Source organism: Rhineura floridana, chromosome 10 (assembly GCF_030035675.1).
Source record: "Rhineura floridana isolate rRhiFlo1 chromosome 10, rRhiFlo1.hap2, whole genome shotgun sequence".
Taxonomy (NCBI): Eukaryota; Metazoa; Chordata; class Lepidosauria; order Squamata; family Rhineuridae; genus Rhineura; species Rhineura floridana.
In genome coordinates this window covers 70,549,614-70,558,887 of record NC_084489.1, presented here as the reverse complement: position 1 = coordinate 70,558,887, position 9,274 = coordinate 70,549,614, and the positions used below count along the sequence as shown (strand labels likewise).

Below are 9,274 nucleotides of genomic sequence, written 5' to 3'. Positions count from 1 at the left end.
GCAGAAGGTCCCCGTCCAGTCCCCGGCATCTCCAGGTAGGGCTAGGAATGTCTCCTGTCTGAAATCCTGAAGAGGCACTGCCAGCCTATGTAGGCAATACTGTGTTAGATGGATCAATGATCAATGGATCAATGATCAGCAGTATAAGAAAGGTGCTCCATATTTTCCACGGTGCTCCTGATTCACCATGCACCCCCAATTGCAAATATTCAGCTTTTTCAAACTTGTTCAGTGCCATTATTTCCCCTTGCTTCTGCCTTCTCCCTAGATTAATCGCAAGAGTAACCCTACTCAGGGCAGGGCTCAGGTTGACATCGCAACATTGCATAGCCAATCTGATTTGGCTCTGTGTCAGTATCACCAAGGGCATGTGGTGCAAGCAAGCAGGGCAATATAAAGAGTCAGGAAGGGGGCATGGTCCAAAAGCTTACTCTTGACAGATTCGAAATGAAATTCTTCAAAAGCAGGTCATTATAAGATAATTCACTGTGATCATTTTCTCTTTTAGACTCATAAGAACTATAGCAAATGAATGCCATCAACACAGGTCAAACCACCGCTATTTTTAAAGCAACATGATGTCTGCTTCAGGAACTGCTGACCACTTCCCTGTGTGGTGAGCCACATCACTGCAGCTTCTCAGTCAAGTGTGAGAAACTGCTGGCCACTTCCCCATGTGGTGAGCTATGGCACTACAAGTTTTCAGTGAAGAACCTTCTGAACTGATTTCATCCAGGCTGGCAATTTGCATCTCCTGGACAGGAAGGAGTATAAGAGAGCTTCCTGTCTCAGTGGAACTTTGCTGAGTAGCAAGGTCTACCTGGGCTCTGGTGTGTCTTCTGTTTCTGGTCCTGACTTTTCAGTCCTGATCTATGGCTTGATCTCTAGTCTTGCCTTCTGGATACATAGGAAGCTGCCTTGTGCAAAAATCGAACCATTGGTACATCTAGCTCAGTATTTTCAACACTGGCATCATCTCACCACATAGGAGTCTTCACCCAGCCCTACCCAGATATATTGGGAACTGAACCTGGAACTTTTTGTGTGTAAAGCATGTGTTCTACCCCCAGACTGCAGTCTATCCCTAAAAAGGTTGTCCCCTGTTCCTGCCTGTTTTTGTTCTGGCTTATTCTCATTTCCTGTTTCTGGTTTGCCCATTGATTCTGATTGCCCTTTGGCTCCCAGCTCCTGCCATGCTCCAGACTGATGCTCATGCCCATCCCTAATAGTCTGGTGCATAGGTCCATTCAATTGGCTACCCATTAGCTACCAGGCGAAGTTTAAAAGACTGGCTTTGGTGTATAAAGCCCTATACAGCTTGGGACCAAAAGTTCATATTACACCTTTGATCACTGTGCTCTACAGGTGAGAGCCTTCTCCAGATACCATCTTATCAGGACGTCCATTCCGCACAACATAGGAAGTGGACCTTTAGTGTTGTGGAATCTATCCTTTGGAATTCCTCCCTTTAAAAATTAGACAGGCACTATCTCTGTTGTCTTTTCAGCACCTGCTGAAGACCTTCCTCTTTCAACAACCCTTTTAAGTAGAGAGCTCTGTGTTGGAATTGTTTTCTTTAAGTTGTTTTAAAAGGTTGTTTTAAAGAAGTTTTAAAGATATTTTGTTTTTAAGATATTCTATAGATATTTTTTTAGAGAGCCAGTGTGGCATAGTGGTTAGTGTGTTGGACTACGACCTGGGAGACCAGGGTTCAAATCCCCACACAGCCATGAAGGTCCCTGCATGACCTTGGGCCAGTCACTGCCTCTCAGCCTCATTAAAACCCTATTCATAGGGTTGCCATAAGTCGGAATCGACTTGAAGGCAGTACATTTACATTTTTATAGATGTTTTTAGCATTTTATTGTCTGTTTGCCACCGATATATAAATAAAATAAATAAATAAGCAATATCTATGGGCCTTGTATCACTACACAGCACCCTCAGGCAACTACAGGATGCTGGTGCCCTGGAAAGGCTTAACTGCTGACACCAGATGCTACCTCTCCCTTTTAGGAAGGGTCTGTATCTGGGGGATGCCATTTTAAGCTTCCACAATGCCCTGAGGTGATGCTACCTTGGGGACATTGTTGGAAATTAAAATGGTGTCTGTTTCTAGGGCTGACTGAAGTGCTGCAGCCTACCACTGCCCCGGTTGGCTGTTTTCACCTAATAAAGCACAATGCAGGAGGCCACCAGAGGGCATTTTTTCTAGGTCCCATTCAAACCTGGACTCGACCCTGAACATTCACGCAGTGCGTAAGAACACTGAATTGGCCATAGCTCCTGAAGGATTATCACATGTGATCTGAAACATGAGGAAGAGAGAAGGGAAGGAAACATGTCTTCCCCCACCCTTCCTAAAAGGCACCTTGCCATATTGTGGCTTATAACACCCATATGATTCTCCAGATAAATATAAACTATATTGTCTACGTTCCATTAAGAATTTTCTATAAGGGTGTCAGCACTGGTTTGGTTTCTAAAGTACGTGTATGTTTAATATATCTCTTTCAAATTGTTTTAAAATCAGATTAGCCAAACAAGTGAAACTCCTGTGTAGTAGGCATGCTTAACATGATTTGACCTTTGATATAAGATTAACTTCAGCCTTGTTAAAAGCTGACAAATGATAAACCACTTGATATGTGCTAAGCCCCTTCAGGGGCATATCTGAACCAACTGAAGTTGGCTTGAAGTAACCATCAAGCTTGCGCACGATTCTAGCGCTAAGAAAGAAAGGCCACAGGAGCCATGTTAACATGTCAGTTTATCTAAGAACAGCTGTAATATAATTGATGCATTCATCTTTAGTTTGTTAGGCAGAGTTTGAAGACGGTTCTGAAAGAGACGGTGCAGAATTTCAAGGTGTTTCCATGAGAATTTAGGACTTGTTCCCACAATCAGGAGATGAAGGGGTAAAAATGTTCCTGGACTATACCCCCCCACCCTCTGGAACTCCCTCCCTTTTGATCTCAGACATGCTCCCTCCTTGTCCAGCTATCGCCGAGCCCTAAAGACCTGGCTATTCAGGCAGGCCTACAAGATTGGGACAGATTAATTCTATGTTATAATGAACTAAAGGATGGTTTTTTAGCTTAAAATTTGATTATGTTGATCTATATGTATTGTTTTTATTCTTGTTGTACGTCGCCTAGAGTGTCCCTAACCCGGACAGATAGGCGACTGAAAGATAAAATTCATTTATTTTATTTATTTATTTATACCACTTTAAATTGTGTGTGTGTGTCAGATCTGTCAATTTCAGTTCTCAGGTTCTCATTTTTCCAATCTTAAATTCAGTTCTCCACATTTCTGCAGTAATTAATGGATTTTTAAAAAAAATTCTCCAGCAATTTTAGTGCAAATTTCTCCTAATAAACACATTTTTTGGCAGTTTTGACTGACGCATTTTTTCAAGCAATTTCTCCCCATAATAATGCCTTTTTTATGTTATTTTCATTTATATATTCATTTTTATGCACATTTCCCCCTAACATATGTGTTTTTGTAAGCATTGTTAGTTTGGCAAACGGCATTGCAAAATTCGAATAAATGTGAATTTTGTTTTTTTTTTCAATAATTTTTATTCAGATTTTCATAAAACATACAAAACAAAATCATAAAACATTCAAAGACAAAAAACAAAATCAAGAATAGTTAAACAAAAAGAAAAAAAGAAAAAAAAAACAAAAATAAAAAATAAAGAGTAAAATATTGACTTCCCATTTGTCAAAGATCAAATCAGTTATAAGTCTATAATATATAACAATCCTGTCTCTTAAGTCATATTATAAAATCACTTTCCTCCAATAGTTATCTTACTTAATCATCAAATCTCATAAACATTACTTTATTCTTTCCACAAAAAGTCAAAGAGAGGTTTCAATTCTTTAAGAAATATATCTATCAATTTTTTTTCCAGAAAAGCATATCGATTAATCCATCTCATTACTAATTATGATAATCTTATTGTCATAACCATAGTCAAAATAAACATTTCAATTAATCCAACACATCAGAATCTGTTAGGTTCAGTAATTTCAGTAGCCATTGTTCTATTATCTCTGTTAGTTCCATTTTCCATCTTCCATCTTCAGTAGTCTTGTTAAGTCCAGTAATTTCAATATCCAATCTTCCATTATCAGTATTCCATAATAATCTTGCTGTCAAAGCCATAGTCATATAGTAAGAGTCTGATGGGAATTACCTCTATCCCAAATATTTTCTTGCCATCCATTCTGAATAGGTTGCTGAAATACTGCTGTAAAATCATATCTCTGTTCTTTTTTTCAAAATACACTGGGTCATCTCTTAAAAGTTTTTCCATTGTCACATGGCTGCAGTTAATTCCATAGATTTTCTCTATATTGGGCTCCATCACATCATTCCAGTCCAGAAGATAATCCATGCCATTGATAACTTTATCTCTAGAATCTTCATTAATTTCTTCAGAGATAACATTGAGTTCCAAACAATAGATTTTATTTCTAAAGTCCATAGACTCCAAATCTTGTTCCTGTTCCACGTTTGTTCCAATCTCCGGGATCTCCTCTCTCACAGGGACCCCTATTCCAGTCTCCAGGGTCTCCTCTCTCACAGGGACCCCTGTTCCAATCTCCGGGGTCTCCTCTCTCACAGGGACCCCTTCCAGGGTCACCTCTCTCACAGGGACCCTTATATCTTTAATCTCCTGCTTCATTTTACTCAATTCAATTTTCGTTATCTCAATCTCATCCATTATTTTCTGAAACATAGTTATTTCCAGATTCTCAGCCACTTTCTTAATTGCCATTTTAAAAGAAAAATATAGGAAAACCACTTCTTATTTCAGCAACAATTGGGTTAATACTCCAAACTTGGTGACATCACAGTATAAACAGAGCAGACAGCCTTATCTCTCCAATAGTTAAGTAAACAAAATACAGTTCCCAGGATCGAAACAATTAATGGCAATCGTCAAGAAACAGATTCGTCAAAATAAAATAGACCAAAAAGAGAGTAGTCTCAAAACAGTATAATATTTTTCAAAATAAAAATCTGGAATAGAAATCCCTCTTCTGTGTATATCTTTAGAATGCAAATCCAGGACAGCTTTTTGCAACAAAAACAGAGATAAGCTATTAATTAGTGCGTAGCAGAGAGAAGTTACGGCTCCCCAGTGAGATGTCAAAAACCGATCAATCTGGCAAATCTCTTTTAAACAGCAACAATTTAAGTCAAGTAAAAGAAAAATATAGAGAGAAGGGTGCTTGCCTGTTAGTGCGTTCTCTCTTAGAAGATAAGATGAACGTTCGCTTTAACAGATAGAGCTTGCTGTTGAAAATCCGTCCCACCTTCGTCGGCTGGACCTCGTCCCATAAATTAATGAGATCTGGTCGTCCCAACAAAAATAGGCTTTGAGGTTAATCTCTTCGTTTCTCCCTACCCGGGAGAAGTTTAATCAGTCAAATAAAAAAGAAAAAACTGACTGATATATCTGAATAAGCTTCTTTTGAGGCAGGAGCCCGTCTCAAAAGCAGGCACAGGCTAAGTCACCCTTCCCGGAAGTCGAATAAATGTGAATTTTGAAGGACGGCTGTGTCTTGGTTCTCATATCTTTTTGGAAAGTGTGGATTTGACAGATTTGGCTTGAAATGCGATCTGAATTTCATTTCTCACCCATCCCTAATTCAGTGGGAAGAATGTGGACATAAAGTATATAGAGGGAGGAGGCACATGCTTGCTGGTCCCACCCCCAACATTCTCCCATATGCTAGACATGCCCCCTCCATCCGAACCTTCCTGCATTGAGTGGGAAGAACCAATGAGGACTTTAACTGTGTTCAGCTGAACAAACTTAGGCCCACCTGTACTAGACATTTAAAGCAGTGTCATTTAGACAGTCATGGCTTCCCGCAAAGAATCCTGGGGACTGTAGTTTTCTAAGGGTGCTGTGAGTTGTTAGGAGAACCCTATGCCCCTCAGAGAGTTGCAATTCCCAGAGTTTCCTGGGAAGAAGGACTGATTGTTAAACCACTCTGAGAACTGTAGCTGTCTGAGGGGAATAGGGGTCTTCCCTTAGGATCCTTAAGGAACTACAGTTTCTAGGATTCTTTGGGAGAAGTCATGACTGTTTAAAGTGGCATGACACTGCTTTAAGTGTCTAGTGCATACGGGCTTTAGAAGCTTCATTATCATCAAGAACCTTGATAAGGGTTCCCAGTTGTGGGGAGACTCTGCAGGTGTTCTTCGAACCCTATAATGGGAAAAACCACAAGGTGGAATTCTCCCTCCCCCCTGCACAACTTTTAAAGATACAAAAGACCTCTTGGAGGCTGGGCCTGGCAACCAAAAGGTCTTCTCTATCTTTAAAAGTTGTGCAGGGGGAAGGGAGAATTCCCCCTTGTGGTTTTTCCCATTACAGGGTTGCAAGAACACCTGCACTTGGCTGACTTTCTCTTCTCCTAAAGATACAGGATCAATCTCAGGGATTGAACCTGGCAACCCTACTTCTAAGTGCACTCAAACTTAGTTGGTTAGGGATGATTAGAGCTGTAGTCCACATTTTGTTCCACATTTGTGAGGAGTCATTCATTTAGTGTGGCAGCACCTGTGCTCAGGAACTCCCTGCCTATTGAAATTAGGCAGGCATCATCACTGTACTCTTTTAGACACCTGCTGAAAACCTTTCTGTTTCAACAGGCCTATCCAAACACAGTTTGATTACAGCTTTTTTTGTATTTGTTTTGAATGTGTTGCTGTGTTTACTTCTTTTAACTTAGGTGAGGGAATGTTTGGCCCTCCAGATGTTGTTGAACTACAACTCCCATCAACCCTGGCCATTGGCCATGATGGCTGGGGCTGATGGGAGTTATAGTTCAGCAACATCTGGAGGGCCACAGGTTCCCCTCACCTGTTTTAAATGCTAGATGCTTTCAATTATTTTAAACAATTTTTAAATGCTTTAATTTTATTTTTAATCTTATTTGTTTATTGCAGATGGGTTTGCCAGCCTGGCCTCTTCTGGGAGGAAGAGTGGGACAGAAATTGAATAGTAAATAAAACATTGAGAGGGCCAAAGGCTCTCCATCCCTGCTGTAAACATAATGGAAAAATGGGCCTTTAACCATCATTCAGAGCATACATTAGGATTTGAAACTGGACTAGTCTCGAGTGACTCTCTCATTTTAGATTTTCAAGGGAAATGAAATTAGCCCAGACTTATAGGGCTACTTGCCATTGGCTCATCTGCCACTGTCTCCCTTCCCCTTTTGCTGGTATATTGCATGGTACATTGTTACCTTTTATCCAGATGGCCTTTTTAATCTCATGAGCTATTGTGGACTACTATTTTCCACCCTGTAGAAATTCAATACACCTTCTGATTCTTCCTCTGGAAAGGTCTCTGATCATCCATCTAAGTCAATAATGATTTAAAAAGAAAAAAGAAAAAGAAAAGATGTGTGCTGCATCTGAATAAGATGTCATTTTCTTAATGTTGCCTAAATAATTCTGAATAGAGCAAGTCAGATGGTGAGAAAGTGTAATATGGAATATGCTTGGGAAAGCTGATTTGCAATTACAGATTGTTTCCCATTTTCACCGTCTCTATCTGGTTGATGGTGTGCTCCAGACAGAGAAAGACAGTTCAGTCTTCTCATCTGTGTCAATTTCACACAAATCAAATCCATTCTGACCTGTATTAATCTGGGATTTGGGATCAGTGGAACTGATAAAGGGTGAGATATAAATTGAGATATAAATATTTTTTTTAAAAAAAATACACATGCAAATTCATATTTAATCACAAAGTATATAAATACACATTTTAGCCACATTCACACTATACATTTAAAGCACTAGGATACTGCCCTGTTGTACACCACCCTGATGTTTGATGAGAGGGTGGTATATACATTTATAAAATAAATAAATAAATAAATACCACTTTAACAGCCACGACTTCTCCAAAGCATCCTAGGAACTGTAGCTTGTTAAGGGTGCTGAGAATTGTTTGTTGTTATATGCTTTCAAGTCAACTTATGGCGACCCTGTGAATCTTTTTTTGGATATATTCATAAGGTTTTAATTATAAGAGGTATTCAGAGGTGGTTTTACCGTTGCCTATCTCTAAGCCTATGGCACCAGGTATTCCCAGGTGGTCTCCCATCCAAGTACTAACCAGGCCTGGCCCTGCTCAGCTTCCAAGATCAGATGAGATCAGGCAGGGTAGTATGGTCGTAGCCCCTGAGAATTGTTAGGAGACCTCTATTTCCCTCATGTAGGTGCAGTTCCCTGAGAAGGGATTATTAAACCACTACAGTTCCCAGGATTCTTTGGAGGAAGCCATAACTCTTAAGGTAGTATAAGAGTGCTTTTAATGCATTCTGCACATGTGGCCTTTATCTCAATGTGCACATTTCTAAATGGCTTTTATCTGAAAATATACATTTTGATGCATTTTGGGTCACTTTTTTGAGCTGAGAGCTACAAAATTTGGAGAATGGTTTATAGAATGAAACAAAGGACACTCACAACCCCCCCCAGACTAATTCAAAAGTAAAGTAGCTTGATGGAAACCCCTGCACCCCATGTAGGAGAATTTCACTGAAATTGTATCTCCCATTTTTAATTTTTTGAATGCAATTTATTTTCTCATTAATTGCTGGAGAATTGTTAAAGAAGAAGAAAAAATGCAAAATACAATTTTGGCACAGGACTAGAAAAAGCTATTTAAAGAACGAAGGCTAAAGAAAGAGAAATAACCTTTCAAAAGGGAGAATGGACAGGCACTCGTTATAAATATTGATGCAAACAAATTGGACATTGAGCCCCTTCAATGGCGGCATACAACATTTTTCATTTTAGAGGTCACTGAGGGCAAAGAGAGCTCAATTTGAAGGGGGAGGTAAAATGCATAGCACGGTGCAACAATATGCTCTTGCATATATTACAGAAAAGCAATGCATGATAAGAGCATTTCCTGTGGCACTCAGGGCAGGACTTTGGGGCAGATGTCCAAGTTCCTACTTAGCAGAATGAGTAGGAGGGTTCCCAACTGCAGCATGGGTGCCTTACCACATTGTAACAAAAGTGAAGGAATACATATGACATAAGAACATTAGAAGAGTCCTGCTGATCAAGTCAAAAGCCCGTCTAGTTCAGCATTCTGTTCTTACACTCACCAACCAGATGCCTATGGGAAGCGTAGAAGCAAAACCTGAGTGCAGCAACACTTTCCCCACCTGTGATTTCCAGCAATTAGTATTCAGGGGCTTACTACCATCAAGAG

General features: G+C 39.8%; 1 pseudogene; it reads right to left on the bottom strand.

The window, feature by feature from the left end:
• Positions 1-8,115: 8,115 nt before the first annotated feature.
• LOC133365686 (5S ribosomal RNA) lies at positions 8,116-8,228 on the bottom strand (annotated as a pseudogene).
• Positions 8,229-9,274: the final 1,046 nt, after the last annotated feature.